The sequence below is a fragment of the Festucalex cinctus genome, chromosome 17, assembly GCF_051991245.1.
Source record: "Festucalex cinctus isolate MCC-2025b chromosome 17, RoL_Fcin_1.0, whole genome shotgun sequence".
NCBI lineage: Eukaryota > Metazoa > Chordata > Actinopteri > Syngnathiformes > Syngnathidae > Festucalex > Festucalex cinctus.
The window spans coordinates 24085373-24108556 of record NC_135427.1 but is presented as its reverse complement, the minus strand read 5'-3'; the positions used below and the strand labels follow the sequence as shown (position 1 = coordinate 24108556).

General features: G+C 38.6%; 1 protein-coding gene and 1 long non-coding RNA gene across 2 annotated transcripts in view; one reads left to right on the top strand and one right to left on the bottom strand.

Moving 5' to 3' along the window:
• LOC144004815 (uncharacterized) overlaps positions 1–23184 on the top strand; it is a 237131-nt gene that overhangs the window by 42316 nt on the left and 171631 nt on the right. The window lies entirely within an intron of this gene.
• Positions 19433–21263, bottom strand: LOC144005628 (uncharacterized). Its single transcript, XR_013279630.1, has 3 exons — positions 21126–21263; positions 19610–19767; positions 19433–19461 (listed from the first exon to the last, which is right to left on the bottom strand). It is a non-coding gene; the product is annotated as an uncharacterized LOC144005628 (long non-coding RNA).

Here is a 23184-nt window from a genome sequence, read left to right as displayed (position 1 = left end):
CACAATACAGCATTGAAACGAAAAGTATAAATGTGGGTATAAGAAAACAAAAGGACAAACTGACCTTGAGCCGCTCAGCAGGACCACTTCCTGTCTGTTCCTGTATACACGAGCGCGAGTCTTCTTCTTCGTCTTCTTATTTCCAGCAGACTAGGCACGGCAAATGCATTGATGCGCAACACTTGACTAAACCATGACGAACTCGAGCGAGGGATGCAGCCGCGAGATTTGAATTTGAATCGCTAAACTTGAATCTGAATTATTTAGATTTGAATTTGAATCGCTGAACTTGAATAACTATTGAAAAATTGTATCTGAATTACATAAATTGAATTTGTGCTGTTCATTTTGAATAACTGGATTTAAAAACTGAATTTGAACTACCTAAATTGAATTTGTGTTTTTTAATTTGAATCACTTCAGTGAAAAACTGAATCTGTATTGTCACATTTGAATGTGGAAAAAAAATCAATGTTCAATATATGTTCACATTCAGTTTTGCAAATACAAATTTTCTAAATACAAATTCAGTTCGCTTGACAAACATCCGGGTACTTTAGGAAGAGCAATCGAATACAGATACACAAATCTCCTCTTTGGCCAATCGGCGCCTTTGTTTTTGTTTTTCACTGACTTCACTTTATTCTGAACAGCTGCTCTCGGTTGAGATTTTCCGTCTTACTTTTTTTTTTTTTTTTTTTTACTAAGCCTAAACGTAACTATAACACTAAACATAACCATAATATTAACTCAAACTAACGTTAAGGGAGTATTATTTGTATTTTTGAGTATATTTAACTGTTTTAACTAAGACGGCTGCTGGTGTTTTCGTCAACACCGGAAACACATGACCTCATTTGAACACCAAAGTTGTAGCGCTGCGCCACCAAATGGCGAATGTAGCGTAATTGCAGTACATCGTGTCTTCATGGTGTCACATATGTAAATATGTAGAGCGCGATGTAGCAGAGTGTCACGAAATGTTTGCGACAGACGCTTTCCGGCAGAGTTGTGTTCACGCGCCAAACGGACTTGTTTGCCAGTTGTTCCTGTGTTCTTGAATAAAAGAGAGTTCCCGACCAAACTCGACTCGGATCATTCTACATATGGTGTCAGAAGTGAGCGGGATTACAGAGAAGACAATTAGCCATGGCGAAGTTTAATCCCCCGTCAAGTTTTTCGTTCGACAAGCCAACAGAATTGCCTGAATGGAGACAACGCTTCGAGCGGTTCAGGCTCGCGACAAAGCGGGATAAAAATGACGGAAGAGTCCAGGTGAGCTGCCTAATATATGCCATGGGAAATGAAGCAGAAAATATATTTAAGTCATTTACTTTTGGCGAAAAGTGCCACAAAGACGACTTTGGTATCGTTGTGAAAAAATTTGATGACTACTTTTTCCCGCGGAGGAACATTATACACGAGAGGGCATGTTTCCACCAGCACGTGCAGCGGCCAGGCGAAATGGCGGAGTGTTTAATCCGAGCACTTTATGACTTGTGAGAGCACTGCGAATTCGGCGTGAATCGTGAAGAAAATATCCGCGACCACACTGTTGTTGGTATACTGGATAAAGAGCTCTCACGTAGGCTGCAAATGATGCCGGACCTGACGCTCGCGTTGACGAAACAGACCGTCAGGCAGTCCGAAGAGGTCGCCGCACAAGTGGTAATACATATCCATTGGAAGCATATGTAATCCGTGGACCAACAGTCAGCAACCTACTTAGCAGACCCATGTCAGTAAAAATGAACCTAGTACGGCGAGTGGATGAGGTGACGCGAGCCATCCACGGCTTTCAGCAAGCTTTTGGTGAGCATGGCACTCTAAAAACTGAACCAGTTAAAATCCAACTGAAGGATGATGCCACACCATACGTCGTGCATACGGCCCGCCGGGTGCCCTTCCCAATGCTTGACAAAGTGAAAGAAGAATTGAACGGGATGGAAAAAGCTGGCGTTATTGAGCGAGTAACACAACCAACTGAATGGTGTGCACCCATGGTGCCGGTTCTAAAGACACAGACAGCCTGTCTGATGTTCACTTAATTTGACAGTCATGTACATTGCTATAAAATTACAACTGTTGACTGAACATTGAGTGAGGAAGAAGAGAAAAACAATTTCAAATTTCCGTTCAATTTATTAAAGTTGGTTTACACATAGGTGAATACATTTATGCTTCTAGAAAGCCTACTCCTCAATTTTGCAGGATTCTTGGATTAAGCATGCTGCAGTACCCTGAGTCTTCAGTGGCATAAAACGCCCATAGATATATATTTAAAAAAAAAAAATCAATTTGCCTTCCCTTATATACAGCCCTTAGTGTTAAGTGAACATCAGACAGGCTGTCTGTGTTCACTTAATTTACTGACGTGTCTAGTACAGCACCATGACAATATATATGCATATTCTGACTTCAAAATTCAAAAACGCTTTTGTGAATTAATATATTCCATCACGAGTCACGGAATAAATCATATTCCATCCACCTAGTCGTTAAGACAAATCACCGTGAAGACACGATGTGCTGCAATTACGCTACATTCGCCATTCGGTGGAGCTGCGCTACAACTTTGGTGTTCAAATTGGGTCACGTGTTTCCTGTGGTGACGAAAACGCCAACAGCCGTCTTAGTTAAAACAGCGAAATATACTCAAAAATACAAATAATACTCCCTTAACGTTAGTTTGAGTCAAGATTATGGTTATGTTTAGTGTTATAGTTACGTTTAGGCTTAGTAAAAAAAAAAAAAAAAAAGTAAGACGGAAAATCTCAACCCGAGAGCAGCTGTTCCGGATAAAGTGAAGTCAGTGGAAAAACAAAGGTGCCGATTGGCCAAAGAGGAGATTTGTGTATCTGTATTCGATTGCTCTTCCTAAAGTACCTGGATGTTTGTCAAGCAAACTGAATTTGAATTTAGAAAATTTGAATTTGTATTTGCAAAACTGAATGTGATCATTTTGTAGCGAGTAGTGACTGGAGCCAAAGACTGGCGTTTTATTGACATCAGTCAGCTTCTCAGTATTTAACAGCAACTCTTCACTCTGCGCGAGGCTTACAGGCTAACTAACATTCTCCCTTTCATCCTAACCAACTCCTCCCACCCGGAACTCCCCCTTCGTCCCAACGTTCCGTGGGTGAATTATGTTCCCATCACTACCAGTGTTGCCACAGTTACCTTGAAAAAGTAACTTAGTTACTTTACTGATTACTTGGTTTTAAAAGTAACTAAATTGCGTTACTGATTACTTGATTTTAAAAGTAACTAAGTTAGATTAAAAGTTACTTTTTTAGTTACTTTCAGCAGCTGCCGATAACACCATCTCAACATAAAAATAATGCAGTAGAAACGGAGTTCCAAATACTTTATTGAAAGTGCATTTTTAACATGAAAATAAAGTTTTTTTTAATGAAAAACAAAATAGGCAGTCTCTCTTGACTTCTTGTAACGTAAATACTTTTTATAAAACAAAAAATAAAAATCTATCCAGGTTGAAAATGAAAATCCCCTAAATTCCTCTATTGTTTGTTTGTTCCGCTATTCCAGTGTGTACACATGTATCAGTTTAAATATTTATTAGTAGTTATTGACAGTTATAATTGTTTTTTGGTTTGTTTGTTTTTTCTCTTCAAAATAAGGATCAGGAAAACAAAAGGTTGATAATTTAATGTTAAATATAAATATTTAACCTTTAGACAGACACCAACACAATTAAACAGAATATTTGCACATTGTGAAGTATTTCAGAAACATAAATTTAAGACATGAAATAAACCTACCGTCCAGCCAAAAGAAATATGAAGCCACCTTATGGAACAATAAATCTATCAAACACATTTTAACCACTTAATATATGCAAAAATATTTCCAAAAGTTCATTTCCCTTTTTAATCAACAATTTTTGTATTTAACAATTGTTTTTTCTTTTGTCATCACTTTCATTTTTGGTTAATGTATGACATATTTTTTTGTTTTTTTAATCTGAGACACGATGATGACCACAGAATCACTACTGTTTATATTTTGTTTTTTGGGCTGTCGTAATCGCGGGCACGTCTCAGTTCTCCTATCTGCTGCTCATGCTAGTTGTAGACATTGACAGGGAGCCACAAACTGAGAAATGAGATACTTGCAGTGTGCTTTTAGCTTAGCTGGTGTGTTGGCTGTGGGACATACCTGTGTCGTTTGAATCCATGCATTGGATCGTCACGGGAGTTATTCTTTTTGGCTCGCGCGCAGTACCAACGCCGGCCCGGGACATACAAGTGCACCGAGAGGACTCGATAGCCATGGGAAATACCGAGATGTACGGCACCGGCTTCTGCTAACTGTCTCCATTTGTATGTTGTCACTCGTTGCGCGCCGTGTCGCGAGCACGGAAACACGGAAGTAGCTTGAATGGTGATGCTACTGAAATGTAAACAAAACAAGTAGAGCACGGCGCAGAACTCTTGCTATTGTTATGAAAACCATAAAGCCTCACTCGCAACCGATACGGTCGTTTAGCTCCCCTTGACGAACGATGGTTCGGTCGAATCGTTTTTTTGTTCCACCCCTACTGAAAACGTAACTTGTCTGACGTCACTCCCTCTGGCGAGAGGGCGGAGACGACCTCATCCCATAATGCTTCACGGACCAGTTGAGGATGGAAATAAATTATTTTTTTTTACCACTTTTATGGTCCATAATGCACACTTTTTTTGTTGTGTTTTGTGCCTGTTGATTAATAAAACTAGTAGTAAAAGTATCATCACTTTTGTTTTGAATGTGCAAACCATTCATGACCAGACCATGGCTGAATTCAGTGTGGTGATCAATGACTTCTGCCTCATCTTCGTAGTTAGCAGTAGTTGTTTGTGACTGTTACAACAGTGAGATAGTTTGCATTCTTCATGAAAAATGTGGAGTAACGCATTGATTCTCTGGACAGTAACTTTAATCAGACTACTTTGTAGAATAAAGTAACGCGTTAGACTATTAGTTACTTTAGAAAGCAACTTTTTTGAGTAACGCGTTACTAAGTAACGCGTTACCGGCAACACTGATCACTACAATATATTGAATATTGATTTTTTTTTTTTCCACATACAAATGTGCCAATACAGATTCAGTTTTTCACTTCAGTGATTCAAACTAAAAAATAACAATTCAATTTAGGTCATTCAAATTCAGTTTTTAAATCCAGTTATTCAAAATTAACAGCACAAATTCAATTTATGTAATTCAGATACAATTTTTCAATAGTTATTCAAGTTTAGGGATTCAAATTCGAATCTAAATAATTCAGATTCAAGTTTAGCGATTCAAATTCATATCTAAACTAGAGCTGCGAGCAGCTATAAAGGGCCCTCGCAACCTGGGCCACGTTGGGGTACTTGCACGTCGGGGTACTGGCACGTTGGGGTACTGTCAAATCGGACAAGGACCATCTAAAATGTTTTTGACAAGCTTTGTGAGTGCAAAAGGCCAAAGATGGTGTGCAATTCCCAAAATAAATTCAAAATGGCGGACTTCCTTTTAGGTTTAGCATACGGCTACAGAATACTTTTTGTAGGTCTTAAGCTAATAGGTATGCCTCCCAGTTTTCACAAATCTAGGTCAAGTCATCTTTAGTTGTGTATCGCTTGAATCATACAATTGGAAATGCTCCATAAAAATGCATAGAGGGCGCTATTGAGCACAACGTTGGGTTACTTGCACGTCAGGGTACTGGCACGTTGGGGTACTGTTACATGGAACAAGGACCATTTAAAATGTTAGTTTTTTCCATGCCTTGTCTGTGCAAAGTTTAATGAAAGAGGCCAAAAATGATGTATAATTCCCAAAATAAAATCAAAATAGCGGACTTCCTCTTTGGTTTGGCAAATGGCTACATAATACTTTTTTGTAGGTATTAGGCTGATAGGGGTCTGTCCTAATTTTCACAAATCTAGCAGAATCATACAATCGGAAATACATCATAAAAATGTCTAGAGGGCGCTATTTATTGCAAATTGCACAATAAATCTCTAAAAATTCATGTTCATGACAAGTCTGATGTGTTTGCAAAGTTTCATGAGTTTTCACACATGTATAGATAAAAAAACAAAGCAGCACTTTACTTGGCAAACAATGCATCGCTATAGCAGCAGCGTGCGACAAAATAAAAAACTTTCGATAACTTTGCATCTTAAACATCTTAAGATGAAACACACCAAGTCTGAAGACGGTTGGATGAACTTTGTACGAGGAGTTCGTTAAAATATGACCCCTGAAAAAGGCCACAAAAAATGGCAACAAATCCCATCGTAAATCAAAATGGCAGACTTCCTGTTTGGTTTAGCACATGGTTCCAAGAGACTTTTTTGTACATCGTGGGCTCTTATGTATGCCTGCAAATTATCATCGCGCTAGGTGAAACGTACAACCGGGAATGCTTCGTTAAAGAGGAGTTTTCTAGCTCAAAATGTGATGCCCGGCCCCTGGGGGACTTCCTGTTGGGTTTAGCACATGGCACCAAGAGACTTTTTTTGTACATTGTGGGCTGTTACATATGTCTACAAATTTTTGTAGCTCTAGCTACTTCGTACAACTGGGAATGCTTCATTAAGAAGGATTTTTTTCCTTTGCAAAAAGTGCATGCCACGACAATAGCGTGCGACGAAATAAAGAGCTTTCAATAACTTTTCATCCTCAACATCTTAAGATGAGTCACACCAAGTTTGAAGATGATCGGATAAACTCTGTAGGAGGAGTTCGTTAAAATATGACCCCTATGAAATGGCCCAAAAAATGGCAACACATTCCAAAGTAAATCAAAATGGCGGACGTCCTGTTAGGTTTAGCATATGGTTCAAAAAGAGTTTTTTGTACCTCGAGGGCTGTTATATACCTCTACAAATTTTGGTAACTCTAGGTGAAACGTACAGCCGGGTATGCTTTGTTAAAGAGGAGGTTTTTTTTAGCTCAAAATGTGATGCCCGGCCCCTGGGGGACTTCCTGTTGGGTTTAGCACAGGGCACCAAGAGACTTTTTTTTGTACATCTTGGGCTGTTACATATGTCTACAAATTTCCGTAGCTCTCGCTGCTTCGTACAAATGGGAATGCTTCTTTAAGGATATTTTTTTTCCTTTCCAAACAGTGCATGCCATGACAACAGTGTGCGACGAAATACAAAGCTTTCAATAACTTTTCATCTTCAACATCTTAAGATGAATCACACCAAGTTTGAAGATGATCGGATAAACACTGTAGGAGGAGTTCGTTAAAATAAGACCCCAATGAAATGGCCAAAAAAATGGCAACACGTTCCAAAATAAATCAAAATGGCGGACTTCCTGTGAGGTTTAGCATATGGTTCAAAAAGAGTTTTTTGTAGGTCATAGCCTGTTACATATGTGTACCAATTTTCGTAGCTCTAGATTAAACGTACAACCGGCAATGCTTCGTGAAGTAAGAATTTTTAAACTCTAAACTTGATGCGTCGCCGCCGTCATATAGTATATCAAAAACTTTAGATTTTTTACAATGATGTTGTCCCAGGTGTTGAGATGGTCCATCCCAAGTTTGAAGTCAATCGGGTTAACTGTGTAGGAGAAGCGGGCAAAAGTATGACCCCTGTAAATGTGCAAAACTGGGCCAAAATTGGATATTCAGATGATCATACCTCACTTTCTGTCTATTTTAGGGTACACACATCAAAGAGGTTTTTGTTCATCTGGATGTGCTACGGGTGCCACACAATTTTCGTCGCCATAGGACAATCGTAGCGGGACAGGGATCCGTTTAACCTATGTAGGTGGCGCTATGGAGCCATTTTTCTGTTATCATGTATGGCGACTTTAAAATATCAAATTTTTCGGCAGGCCTGATGTGCGTGTAAAGTTTGGTGAGTTTTCGTTCACGTTTAGCGTCTCAAAAATGCGATTGTTTGCGGAGAATAATAATAATAATAATAACTAGAGCTGCGAGCAGCTATAAAGGGCCCTCGCAACCTGGGCCACGTTGGGGTACTTGCACGTCGGGGTACTGACATGTTGGGGTACTGCTTCATAGGAAACCGTCTAAATTGTAAATGTTTTTGCCATGCTTTGTGCTTGCAAAGTTTCATGGAAAGGCCAAAAATGATGCACAATTAACAAAATAAAATCAAAATGGTTGGCTATAGAATATTTTTTGTAGGTATTAGACTGATAGGTGTGCCTCCAAATATTCACACATCGAGCTGAATCATATAATCGGAAATACTTCATAAAAATGTCTAGACGGCGCTATTGAGCCATTTATTACAAATTGCACAACAAATCTCTAAAATATTCATGTTCTTGAGAGGTCTGATCTGTGTGCAATAGTGATGTGCTTCTCGGGTCGAATCCCTGAAGCGTGTGCCGAGTAATGTAGATGAGTGGTTCATGAACGGCGATTCAATGCGTGTGTCGATGACGTACGTGATGACGTTTGAAGCCCCGCGAAGCGGGTGTACCACGTGACTGATTCAGGAAATGATTCGCTAGGTTTGAGTGTAGTTCGAAATAAAAGCGGCAAAGAAACGCTATGGATTCCCCTTCACTTTTTGTGTTTTCGGGTCCCTTACTGCGGTACTTCTTTGCATTTTGCATTCGATTTGACCGACGACGACGAGCTTCTTTTTTTGCGATGGAGTTCAAGGAACCAGCAAGAAAGAGAAGAAAATATCCCCAGAGTTGAAAATCCCCTTCAGTACTGGGAATCACAGAAATATGCGCTTCCAAGTTTATACAAACTTGCTGTCTCATATCTATGCACCCCTGCTTCATCAGTACCATGTGAAAGAGTTTTTTCAAAAGCAGGTGAAATTCTATGCACAAAAAGAAACCGCCTGAGTCCAAAAACTTTGGAAAAAATATTGTTTTTAAATAAAAATGAATAAGTACTTTATTTTACCTCATTTTTTCACATTTTCACTTGTTGCATAAGCACAAACATAGACAAAGTAACACAGAACAATTCATGTTAAAACACTCTTCAAATATATATTCTTTTGTATTTAGAGCATGATTTACACCCCACCATTTTATTGCATGCACCAAGCATGTTATACATTTTTCTGTCCACATGATGGCGTAGTCGAGGAAATGAATCATCTTGAAGCCCCTACGTGTGTGTGAAGCATTTCACTGCAGGGCTTCATTGCTTTACGGGGCTTCATTTTGCCATCACTAGTGTGCAAAGTTTTGAGTTTTCGCTCGTTTAGACAAAAAAAAAAAGCAGCATTTTACTTGGCAAATAATGCATCGCTATGGCAACGGCTTGCAACAAAATAAAAAAAACTTTCGATAACTTTGCATCTTAAACATCTTAAGATGAAACACACCAAGTTGGAAGACAGTCGGATAAATTTCGTAGGAGTTCGTTAAAATGTGACCCCTAAAAAAGGCGTAAATCAAAATGCCGGACTTCCTGTTTGGTTTAGCATATGGTTCTAAGAGACTTTTTTGTACATCGTGCGCTCTTATGTATGCCTCCAAATTATCATAGCGCTAGGTGAAACGTACAACCGGGAATGCTTCGTTAAATAGGAGTTTTTTAGCTCAAAATGTGATGCCCGGCCCCTGTGGGACTTCCTGTTGGGTTTAGCACAAAGCAGCAAGAGACTTTTTTGTACATCGTGGGCTGTTACATATGTCTACAAATTTTCGTAGCTTTAGCTGCTTCGTACAACTGAGAATTCTTCATTAAGAAGATTTTTTTTCCTTTGCAAACAAGTGCATGCCACGACAACAGCGTGCGGCGAAATAAAAAGCTTTCAATAACTTTTTATCTTCAACATCTTAAGATGAATCACACCAAGTTTGAAGATGATCGGATAAACTCTGTAGGAGGAGTTCGTTAAAATAGGACCCCTATGAAATGGCCAAAAAAATGGCAACACGTTCCAAAGTAAATCAAAATGGCGGACTTCCTGTTAGGTTTAGCATATGGTTCAAAAAGAGTTTTTTGTACCTTGAGGGCTGTTACATATGTCTTCAAATTTTGGTAACTCTAGGTGAAACGTACAGCCGGGAATGCTTCATTAAGTAAGAATTTTGAAACTCAAAATTTGATGCCCCGCCTCTGGCGGACTTCCTGTTGGGTTTAGCATATGGCACCAACAGACTTTTTTGTAGATCATAGTCTGTTACATATGTGTACCAATTTTCGTAGCTCAAGGTTAAACGTACAACCGGCAATGCTTCGTTAAGTAAGAATTTTGAAACTGTAAATTTGATGCCCCGCCACCGTCATATAGTATGTCAAAAACTTTTGATTTTTTACCATGATGTTGTCCCAGGTGTTGAGATGGTACAGCCCAAGTTTGAAGTCAATCGGGTTAACCGTGTAGGAGAAGCGGGCAAAAGTATGACCCCTGTAAATGTGCAAAAATGGGCCAAAATTGGACATTCAAATACTCATACCTCACTTCCTGTCTATTTTAGGGTACACATATCAAAGAGGTTTTTGTTCATCTGGATGTGCTACAGGTGCCACACAATTTTCGTAGCCATAGGACAATCGTAGCGGGACAGGGATCCGTTAAACCTATGTAGGTGGCGCTACAGAGCCATTTTTCTGTTATCATGTATGGCGACTTTAAAATATCAAATTTTTCGCCAGACCCGATCTGCGTGTAAAGTTTGGTGAGTTTTCGTTCATGTTTAGTGCCTCAAAAATGTGGTTGTTTGCGGAAAAGAATAATAACAAAGAAAAAGAAGAAGAAGAAGAAGAAGAAGAAGAAGAACTAGAGCTGCGAGCAGCTATAAAGGGCCCTCGCAACCCGGGCCACGTTGGGGTATATGCAAGTCGGGGGACTTGCACGTTGGGGTACTGTTAAATAGACAAGGACCATGGAAAATAGAAATGCATTTGCCGTGCCTTGTGTGTAAAAAGGTGCAGTAAAAGGCCAAAAATGATGCACAATTCCCAAAATAAATTCAAAAGTGTGGACTTTCTGATGTGTGTGCAAAGTTTCATGAAAAGTCGCTCGTTTGATATTCAAAACCAGCATCTGTTCATTTGAAAACATTGCATGGCACAGAGATGGTGTGTGATCAAATAAAAAGCTTTTTGATGACTCTTAATGTGGTGTCGCTGTGCAACACATATGTATTCATGACATAGTGAAGTATTGTGACAGTTTTGTAGGGTCCAGCAAACAGTAAATGTGTGACAGTTATTCAAGAAAAAATGTAGCTTTGAAGCAGGCTAACCAATGACATCATCTAAAGGGGAAAAAAGCACATGAGCAAGCATAGGTATAAGTAGAGGAGAAAAAGAGATGAAAGAAGTGCGAGAGATGGAACAGGAGAGGAATGCAGCTGTTTATGTATAGCTGTTGTAACAGGACAGATTAAATAACACTTTAACCTGGGGTTAACAGCGCCCTAGGACAGATAAACTCTTTAGTGTAAAAGTTTTCTGGGACAGATGAATCCCTTGGGGTCAAAGAGTTTGGGTTAGCACATAGTCTGTCTTAGGATAATGTAACCTCCATGGATGAATTAGTCCTAGGACGCTTTGACCTGCGGGCTAAAACTTCAGGGGGGTTAACCTGTCCTGTTATATTGTGATCATCGTCTTCGTGCATGTCCTCAGTGGCTTCTTCTGTCTGTGTGGCAGCATTTGATACATCTGTAGAACAAAAAAAGAATGAAGAATCATGTTAGATCTGTGAAGTTTGGTTGTCTTAGGTGTAGTTTACAGAACAGTCGTGTGCATATTTTTAGCATGGTAGTGTCTTAATACAAATGCATATTATGTAATGCACTGTATATGGATATTACAGACGTAATATTTGACGGTGATCTTATATTAATAGTTTTTGCCCGTTAATAAATAATATAGCTAGTAAGTAATAAGACACGCAAAAATGGTATAGTTGAATCCTCTGGGTCAAAAAGCAATGTTTTAGGATTGTGTGATGAAATGATGAATAAAAGTAAGGATACGACAGGTACATAAATAGTTATGTAAGTGTAACGTGTTGGTGCAAAACGTTGTGGTCGTGTTGCATGTTACTCAATGGCTGTGTGTGTCAAAACGAGTTTATTTGAAAGAATATACAAATATATACACACGGACATATATATTTATACAGTATAACAGTACCGCATGTATTGGTTTTAAGGAAAGAGTTGAAAAGCAGTGTTCAGAAAAAAGCATAAGACGCACAAAGTACCATTTCACTACATGTAATAAGTTGTCAAGTAGACATGTGAATTAAGTGGTTAAGATAGTGGCTACTGTGCAAGTAAGCTTCAATTGTCTCTAAAAGGTTAGCATATGTGTTCTACATGATATCAATGGCTAGACGTGCTCGTGGAGAAACATTACAAACAGAAAAACACACTAAAGGTGCCTTTAACAAACCTGTTAATAAATGAGAACTTAATACATATATGTATGGCATACTGTATATGATTGAGAAAGTTGTCCTGTTTAGTTTATGTATTGTATACTTACGGAAAAAAGTTGGCAATCTTTGCGTATGGAGATGATTAGAGGGTCTTTATCAAAAGAGAATTTGCTTGGTGATTTGTTCATGTTCTGTAGAAAAGCAAAGGAGTAGAAATAAATACAGTATCATACTTCAAAAACATACAAGAAATTTGTAGCTGTATTAACCATTGTTGGTATTTGAAGTGATAATTTAGGAATAGAAGTGTAGTGATTGCAGAATTTATAGAGTGCTTACCTTGTATGACTTTGTAGATGGAAATGTCTTTTGTTGAAAGAGCTCTTTGTTGTCTACTATATATGCAAGGACAAGCATAAGTAGGTGTGGTTATGAAGTACTTGACCATTGAAATAAAGCAGTGGTATCAAATGTATGGACCGTGGTTTGGCTCAGGCCTGCAAAGGGGTTTAATGTGGCACAAGAGATAATCTTGTAAGGTACAAAAAATAATAATAATATAATAGGTATGCCTCTGAGTTTTCACAAATCTAGGTCAAGTCAAGTCATCTTTAGTTATTTCGCGCTTGAATCATCCAATCGGAAATGCTCCATAAAAAATGTATAGAGGGTGCGATTTATTGCAAATTGCACAAGAAATCTCTAAAAATTCATGTTAATGACAAGTCTGATGTGTGTGCAAAGTTTCACGAGTTTTCACACATGTATAGATAAAAAAAAACAAAGCAGCACTTTACTTGGCAACCAATGCATCGCTATAGCAGCAGCGTGCGACAAAATAAAAAACTTTCGATAAATTTGCATCTTAAACATCTTAAGATGAAACACACCAAGTTTGAACACGGTCGGATGAATTTTGTAGGAGGAGTTAAAATATGACCCCTAAAAAAGGCCACAAAAAAAGGCTACAAATCCCATCATAAATCAAAATGGCGGACTTCCTGTTTGGTTTAGCACATGGTTCCAAGAGACTTTTTTGTACATCGTGGGCTCTTATGTATGCCTCTAAATTATCATAGCGCTAGGTGAAACGTACAACCGGGAATGCTTCGTTAAAGAGGAGTTTTTTAGCTCAAAATGTGATGCCCGGCCACTACGGGACTTCCTGTTGGGTTTAGCACATGGCACCAAGAGACTTTTTTGTACATCGTGGGCTGTTACATTTGTCTCCAAATTTTCGTAGCTCTAGCTGCTTCGTACAACTGGGAATGCTTCATTAAGAAGGAATTTTTTCCTTTGCAAACTGTGCATGCCACGGCAACAGCGTGCGACAAAATAAAAAGCTTTCAATAACTTTTCATCTTCAACATCTTAAGATGAATCACACCAAGTTTGGAGATGATCGGATAAACTCTGTAGGAGGAGTTCGTTAAAATAAGACCCCTATGAAATGGCCCAAAAAATGGCAACACGTTCCAAAGTAAATCAAAATGGCGGACTTCCTGTTCGGTTTAGCATATGGTTCAAAAAGAGTTTTTTGTACCTTGAGGGCTGTTACATATGTCTTCAAATATTGGTAACTCTAGGTGAAATGTACAGCCGGGAATGCTTCATTAAGTTAGAATTTTGAAACACAAAATTTGATGCCTCGCCTCTGGCGGACTTCCTGTTAGGTTTAGCATATGGCACCAACAGGCTTTTTTGTAGATCATAGTCTGTTACATATGTGTACCAATTTTCGTAGCTCTAGATTAAACGTACCACCGGCAATGCTTCGTTAAGTAAGAATTTTGAAACTGTAAATTTGATGCCCCGCCACCGTCATATAGTATGTCAAAAACTTTAGATTTTTTACCATGATGTTGTCCCAGGTGTTGAGATGGTACAGCCCAAGTTTGAAGTCAATCGGGTTAACTGTGTAGGAGAAGCGGGCAAAAGTATGACCCCTGTAAATGTGCAAAAATGGGCCAAAATTGGACATTCAAATACTCATACCTCACTTCCTGTCTATTTTAGGGTACACATGTCAAAGAGGTTTTTGTTCATCTGGATGTGCTACAGGTGCCACACAATTTTCGTAGCCATAGGACAATCGTAGCGGGACAGGGATCCGTTAAACCTATGTAGGTGGCGCTACAGAGCCATTTTTCTGTTATCATGTATGGCGACTTTAAAATATCAAATTTTTCGCCAGACCCGATCTGCGTGTAAAGTTTGGTGAGTTTTCGTTCATGTTTAGTGCCTCAAAAATGTGGTTGTTTGCGGAAAAGAATAATAACAAAGAAAAAGAAGAAGAAGAAGAAGAAGAACTAGAGCTGCGAGCAGCTATAAAGGGCCCTCGCAACCCGGGCCACGTTGGGGTATTTGCACGTCGGGGTACTGGCATGTTGGGGTACTGTCAAATAGGAAACCATCTAAATTGTAAACGTTTTTGCCATGCTTTGTGTTTTTAAAGTTTCATGGAAAGGCCAAAAACGATGCACAATTAACAAAATAAAATCAAAATGGATTGGCACATGGCTATATAGAATACTTTTTGAATATATTCGGCATGCCTGCCAATATTCACACATCTAGCTGAATCATATAATCGGAAAGACTTCATAAAAATGTCTAGAGGGCGCTATTGAGCCATTTATTACAAATTGCACAACAAATCTCTAAATAAAATATTCATGTTCCAGACAGGTCTGGTGTGTGTGCAAAGTTTTGTGAGTTTTCACCCATATTTAGACTCTCAAAAAAGCATTTTTCTTCACAAACAATGCATGGCTACAGCAAAGGAGTGTGACAAAATAAAAAAATTCAATAACTTTTCATCTTAAATATCTTAAGATGAAACACGCCAAAGAATGAAGACGATCTGATAAGTTCTGTTGAAAATATGACCCCTATAAAAGGCCCCAAAAAATGGCTACAAATACCAAAGTAAATCAAAATGGCAGACTTCCTTTTTGATTCAGCATATGGCTTTAGAAACCTTTTTGTAAGTCTTAGGCTGATAGGTATCCCAATTTTTACAAATCTAGCTGAATCATAAAACACAAAACATTTGCAAAAGCTTCATAAAAATGTCTAGAGGGCGCTATTGAACCATTTATTGCAAATTGAATAAGAAATCTCTAAAATATTCATGCTGATGACAAGCCTGATGTGTGTGTAAAGTTTCATGAGTTTTTGCACATGTTTAGACCAAAACAAAAAAGCAGCATTTTACTTGGCAAACAATGCATCGCCATGACAACGGCGTGCGACAAAATAAATAACTTTCGATAACTTTGCATCTTAAACATCTTAAGATGAAGCACACCAAGTTTAAAGACAGTCGGATAAATTTTGTAGGAGGAGTTCGTTAAAATATGACCCCTAAAAAAGGCCACAAAAAATGGCTACAAATCCCAACGTAAATCAAAATGGTGGACTTCCTGATTGGTTTAGCATATGGCTCCAAGAGACTTTTTTTGTACATCCTGAGCTCTTATGTTTGCCTGCAAATTATCATAGCTTTAGGTGAAACGTACAACCGGGAATGCTTTGTCTGTTTAATCAAAACGCAAAATATGGTGTGCAATTCGATGCATTGCTATGTCAACAGCGTGTGACAAAATAAAAAACTTTCGATTACTTTGCATCTTAAACATCTTAAGATGAAACATACCAAGTTTGAAGACAGTCGGATAAATTTTGTAGGAGGGGTTCGTTAAAATATGACCCCTGAAAAAGGCCACAAAAAATGGCAACAAATCCCATCATAAATCAAAATGGCGGACTTCCTGTTTGGTTTAGCACATGGTTCCAAGAGACTTTTTTGTACATCGTGGGCTCTTATGTATGCCTGCAAATTATCATAGCGCTAGGTGAAACGTACAACCGAGAATGCTTCGTTAAAGAGGAGTTTTTTTAGCTCAAAATGTGATGCCCGGCCCCTGGGGGACTTCCTGTTGCGTTTAGCACATGGCACCAAGAGACATTTTTGTACATCCTGGGCTGTTACATATGTCTACAATTTTTCGTCGCTCTAGCTGCTTCGTACAACTGGGAATGCTTCATTAAGAAGGATTTTTTTCCTTTGCAAAAAGTGCATGCCACGATAACAGCGTGTGACGAAATAAAAAACTTTCAATAACTTTTCATTTTCAACATCTTACGATGAATCACACCAAGTTTGAAGATGATCGGATAAACTCTGTAGGAGGAGTTTGTTAAAATATGACCCCTATGAAATGGGCAAAAAAAATGGCAACACATTCCAAAGTAAATCAAAATGGCGGACGTCCTGTTAGGTTTAGCATATGGTTCAAAAAGAGTTTTTTGTACCTCGAGGGCTGTTATATACCTCTACAAATTTTGGTAACTCTAGGTGAAACGTACAGGTATGCTTTGTTAAAGAGGAGTTTTTTTAGCTCAAAATGTGATGCCCGGCCCCTGGGGGACTTCCTGTTGGGTTTAGCACAGGGCACCAAGAGACTTTTTTGTACATCTTGGGCTGTTACATATGTCTACAAATTTTCGTAGCTCTAGCTGCTTCGTACAACTGGCAATGCTTCTTTAAGGATATTTTTTTTCCTTTGCAAACAGTGTATGCCATGACAACAGCGTCCGACGAAATACAAAGCTTTCAATAACTTTTCATCTTCAACATCTTAAGATGAATCACACCAAGTTTGAAGATGATCGGATAAACACTGTAGGAGGAGTTCGTTAAAATAAGGCCCCAATGAAATGGCCAAAAAAATGGCAACACGTTCCAAAATAAATCAAAATGGTGGACTTCCTGTTAGGTTTAGCATATGGTTCAAAAAGAGTTTTTTGTAGGTCATAGTCTGTTACATATGTGTACCAATTTTCGTAGCTCTAGATTAAACGTACAACCGGCAATGCCTCGTGAAGTAAGAATTTTTAAACTCTAAATTTGATGCGCCGCCGCCGTCATATATTATATCAAAAACTTTTCATTTTTCACAATGATGTTGTCCCAGGTGTTGAGATGGTCCATCCCAAGTTTGAAGTCAATCGGGTTAACCGTGTAGGAGAAGCGGGCAAAAGTATGACCCCTGTAAATGTGCAAAAATTGGCAAAAATTGGACATTTAAATACTCATACCTCACTTTCTGTCTATTTTAGGGTACACACTTCAAAGAGGTTTTTGTTCATTGGGATGTGCTACAGGTGCCACACAATTTTCATAGCCGTCGGACAATCGTAGCGGGACAGGGATCCGTTTAACCTATGTAGGGGGCGCTAAGGAGCCATTTTTCTGTTATCATGTATGGCGACTTTAAAATATCAAATTTTTCGCCAGGCCTGATGTGCGTGTAAAGTTTGGTGAGTTTTCGGTCACGTTTAGTGTCTCAAAAATGTGATCGTTTGCGGAGAAGAAGAATAATAAGAATAATAATAATAACTAGAGCTGCGAGCAGCTATAAAGGGCCCTCGCAACCCGGGCCACGTTGGGGTATATGCAAGTCGGGGGACTTGCACGTTGGGGTACTGTTAAATAGACAAGGACCATGGAAAATAGAAATGCATTTGCCGTGCCTTGTGTGTAAAAAGGTGCAGTAAAAGGCCAAAAATGATGCACAATTCCCAAAATAAATTCAAAAGTGTGGACTTTCTGATGTGTGTGCAAAGTTTCATGAAAAGTCGCTCGTTTGATATTCAAAACCAGCATCTGTTTATTTGAAAACATTGCATGGCACAGATGGTGTGTGATCAAATAAAAAGCTTTTTGATGACTCTTAATGTGGTGTCGCTGTGCAACACATATGTATTCATGACATAGTGAAGTATTGTGACAGTTTTGTAGGGTCCAGCAAACAGTAAATGTGTGACAGTTATTCAAGAAAAAATGTAGCTTTGAAGCAGGCTAACCAATGACATCATCTAAAGGGGAAAAAAGCACATGAGCAAGCATAGGTATAAGTAGAGGAGAAAAAGAGATGAAAGAAGTGCGAGAGATGGAACAGGAGAGGAATGCAGCTGTTTATGTATAGCTGTTGTAACAGGACAGATTAAATAACACTTTAACCTGGGGTTAACAGCGCCCTAGGACAGATAAACTCTTGAGTGTAAAAGTTTTCTGGGACAGATGAATCCCTTGGGGTCAAAGAGTTTGGGTTAGCACATAGTCTGTCTTAGGATAATGTAACCTCCATGGATGAATTAGTCCTAGGACGCTTTGACCTGCGGGCTAAAACTTCAGGGGGGTTAACCTGTCCTGTTATATTGTGATCATCGTCTTCGTGCATGTCCTCAGTGGCTTCTTCTGTCTGTGTGGCAGCATTTGATACATCTGTAGAACAAAAAAGAATGAAGAATCATGTTAGATCTGTGAAGTTTGGTTGTCTTAGGTGTAGTTTACAGAACAGTCGTGTGCATATTTTTAGCATGGTAGTGTCTTAATACAAATGCATATTATGTAATGCACTGTATATGGATATTACAGACGTAATATTTGACGGTGATCTTATATTCATAGTTTTTGCCCGTTAATAAATAATATAGCTAGTAAGTAATAAGACACGCAAAAATGGTATAGTTGAATCCTCTGGGTCAAAAAGCAATGTTTTAGGATTGTGTGATGAAATGATGAATAAAAGTAAGGATACGACAGGTACATAAATGGTTATATATACACACGGACATATATATTTATACAGTATAACAGTGCCGCATGTATTGGTTTTAAGGAAAGAGTTGAAAAGCAGTGTTCAGAAAAAAGCATAAGACGCACAAAGTACCATTTCACTACATGTAATAAGTTGTCAAGTAGACATGTGAATTAAGTGGTTAAGATAGTGGCTACTGTGCAAGTAAGCTTCAATTGTCTCTAAAAGGTTAGCATATGTGTTCTACATGATATCAATGGCTAGACGTGCTCGTGGAGAAACATTATAAACAGAAAAACACACTAAAGGTGCCTTTAACAAACCTGTTAATAAATGAGAACTTAATACATATATGTATGGCATACTGTATATGATTGAGAAAGTTGTCCTGTTTAGTTTATGTATTGTATACTTACGGAAAAAAGTTGGCAATCTTTGCGTATGGAGATGATTAGAGGGTCTTTATCAAAAGAGAATTTGCTTGTTGATTTGTTCATGTTCTGTAGAAAAGCAAAGGAGTAGAAATAAATACAGTATCATACTTCATAAACATACAAGAAATTTGTAGCTGTATTAACCATTGTTGGTATTTGAAGTGATAATTTAGGAATAGAAGTGTAGTGATTGCAGAATTTATAGAGTGCTTACCTTGTATGACTTTGTAGATGGAAATGTCTTTTGTTGAAAGAGCTCTTTGTTGTCTACTATATATGCAAGGACAAGCATAAGTAGGTGTGGTTATGAAGTACTTGACCATTGAAATAAAGCAGTGGTATCAAATGTATGGACCGTGGTTTGGCTCAGGCCTGCAAAGGGGTTTAATGTGGCACAAGAGATAATCTTGTAAGGTACAAAAAATAATAATAATATAATAGGTATGCCTCTGAGTTTTCACAAATCTAGGTCAAGTCAAGTCATCTTTAGTTATTTTGCGCTTGAATCATCCAATCGGAAATGCTCCATAAAAAATGTATAGAGGGTGCGATTTATTGCAAATTGCACAAGAAATCTCTAAAAATTCATGTTAATGACAAGTCTGATGTGTGTGCAAAGTTTCACGAGTTTTCACACATGTATAGATAAAAAAAAACAAAGCAGCACTTTACTTGGCAACCAATGCATCGCTATAGCAGCAGCGTGCGACAAAATAAAAAACTTTCGATAAATTTGCATCTTAAACATCTTAAGATGAAACACACCAAGTTTGAACACGGTCGGATGAATTTTGTAGGAGGAGTTAAAATATGACCCCTAAAAAAGGCCACAAAAAAAGTCTACAAATCCCATCATAAATCAAAATGGCGGACTTCCTGTTTGGTTTAGCACATGGTTCCAAGAGACTTTTTTGTACATCGTGGGCTCTTATGTATGCCTCTAAATTATCATAGCGCTAGGTGAAACGTACAACCGGGAATGCTTCGTTAAAGAGGAGTTATTTAGCTCAAAATGTGATGCCCGGCCCCTACGGGACTTCCTGTTGGGTTTAGCACATGGCACCAAGAGACTTTTTTGTACATCGTGGGCTGTTACATTTGTCTCCAAATTTTCGTAGCTCTAGCTGCTTCGTACAACTGGGAATGCTTTATTAAGAAGTAATTTTTTCCTTTGCAAACTGTGCATGCCACGGCAACAGCGTGCGACAAAATAAAAAGCTTTCAATAACTTTTCATCTTCAACATCTTAAGATGAATCACACCAAGTTTGGAGATGATCGGATAAACTCTGTAGGAGGAGTTCGTTAAAATAAGACCCCTATGAAATGGCCCAAAAAATGGCAACACGTTCCAAAGTAAATCAAAATGGCGGACTTCCTGTTCGGTTTAGCATATGGTTCAAAAAGAGTTTTTTGTACCTTGAGGGCTGTTACATATGTCTTCAAATATTGGTAACTCTAGGTGAAATGTACAGCCGGGAATGCTTCATTAAGTTAGAATTTTGAAACACAAAATTTGATGCCTCGCCTCTGGAGGACTTCCTGTTAGGTTTAGCATATGGCACCAACAGGCTTTTTTGTAGATCATAGTCTGTTACATATGTGTACCAATTTTCGTAGCTCTAGATTAAACGTACCACCGGCAATGCTTCGTTAAGTAAGAATTTTGAAACTGTAAATTTGATGCCCCGCCACCGTCATATAGTATGTCAAAAACTTTAGATTTTTTACCATGATGTTGTCCCAGGTGTTGAGATGGTACAGCCCAAGTTTGAAGTCAATCGGGTTAACCGTGTAGGAGAAGCGGGCAAAAGTATGACCCCTGTAAATGTGCAAAAATGGGCCAAAATTGGACATTCAAATACTCATACCTCACTTCCTGTCTATTTTAGGGTACACATATCAAAGAGGTTTTTGTTCATCTGGATGTGCTACAGGTGCCACACAATTTTCGTAGCCATAGGACAATCGTAGCGGGACAGGGATCCGTTAAACCTATGTAGGTGGCGCTACAGAGCCATTTTTCTGTTATCATGTATGGCGACTTTAAAATATCAAATTTTTCGCCAGACCCGATCTGCGTGTAAAGTTTGGTGAGTTTTCGTTCATGTTTAGTGCCTCAAAAATGTGGTTGTTTGCGGAAAAGAATAATAACAAAGAAGAAGAAGAAGAAGAAGAATAATAAGAATTCCTTCAGGAACAATAGGGACCTCGCAGCGGTCGCTGCTCGGGCCCTAATAATAATAAGAATTCCTACAAAAACAATAGGGCCTCGCAGCGGCACCGCCGCCGCCGCTGCTCGGGCCCTAACTAGAGCTGCGAGCAGCTATAAAGGGCCCTCGCAACCCGTGCCACGTTGGGGTATTTGCACGTCGGGGTACTGGCACGTTAGGGTACTGTTTCATAAGAAACCGTCTAAATTGTAAATGTTTTGCCATGCTTTTTGTGTTTGTTCACATTGCTATGGAATGCTTTGTCGAGGTATTCGGCTGATAGGTATGCCTCCCAATATTCACACATCTTGCTGAATCATATAAAAAAAAAAATTCTTTGCAAACAATGCATCGCTACAGCAAAGGCGTGCCACGTTGGGGTACTTGCACGTCGGGGTACTGGCACGTTGGGGTACTGTCAAATAGGACAAGGACCATCTAAAATGTTTTTGACAAGCCTTGTGTGTGCAAAGTTTAATCAAAACGCAAAATATGGTGCGCAATTCCCAAAATAAATTCAAAATGGCGGACTTCCTTTTAGGTTTAGCATACGGCTACAGAATACTTTTTGTAGGTCTTAAGCTAATAGGTATGCCTCCCAGTTTTCACAAATCTAGGTCAAGTCATCTTTAGTTGTGTATCGCTTGAATCATACAATTGGAAATGCTCCATAAAAATGCATAGAGGGCGCTATTGAGCACAACGTTGGGTTACTTGCACGTCAGGGTACTGGCACGTTGGGGTACTGTTACATGGAACAAGGACCATTTAAAATGTTAGTTTTTTCCATGCCTTGTCTGTGCAAAGTTTAATGAAGAAGGCCAAAAATTATGTATAATTCCCAAAATAAAATCAAAATAGCGGACTTCCTCTTTGGTTTGGCAAATGGCTACAAAATACTTTTTTGTAGGTCTAGCATAATCATACAATCGGAAATGCTTCATAAAAATGTCTAGAGGGCGCTATTTATTGCAAATTGCACAATAAATCTCTGAAAATTCATGTTCATGACAAGTCTGATGTGTTTGCAAAGTTTCATGAGTTTTCATGTGTATAAAAAAAAAAAAAAGCAGCACTTGACAACTGTTACATGGAACAAGGACCATTTAAAATGTTAGTTTTTTCCATGCCTTGTCTGTGCAAAGTTGAATGAAAAAGGCCAAAAATGATGTAGAATTCCCAAAATAAAATCAAAATAGCGGACTTCCTCTTTGGTTTGGCAAATGGCTACATAATACTTTTTTGTAGGTCTAGCATAATCATACAATCGGAAATGCTTCATAAAAAGGTCTAGAGGGCGCTATTTATTGCAAATTGCACAATAAATCTCTGAAAATTCATGTTCATGACAAGTCTGATGTGTTTGCAAAGTTCCATGAGTTTTCATGTGTATAAAAAAAAAAAAAGCAGGACTTGACAAACAATGCATTGCTATGGCAACAGCGTGTTACAAAATAAAAAACTTTCGATTACTTTGCATCTTAAACATCTTAAGATGAAACACACCAAGTTTGAAGACAGTCGGATAAATTTTGTAGGAGGGGTTCGTTAAAATATGACCCCTGAAAGTTTTTCCT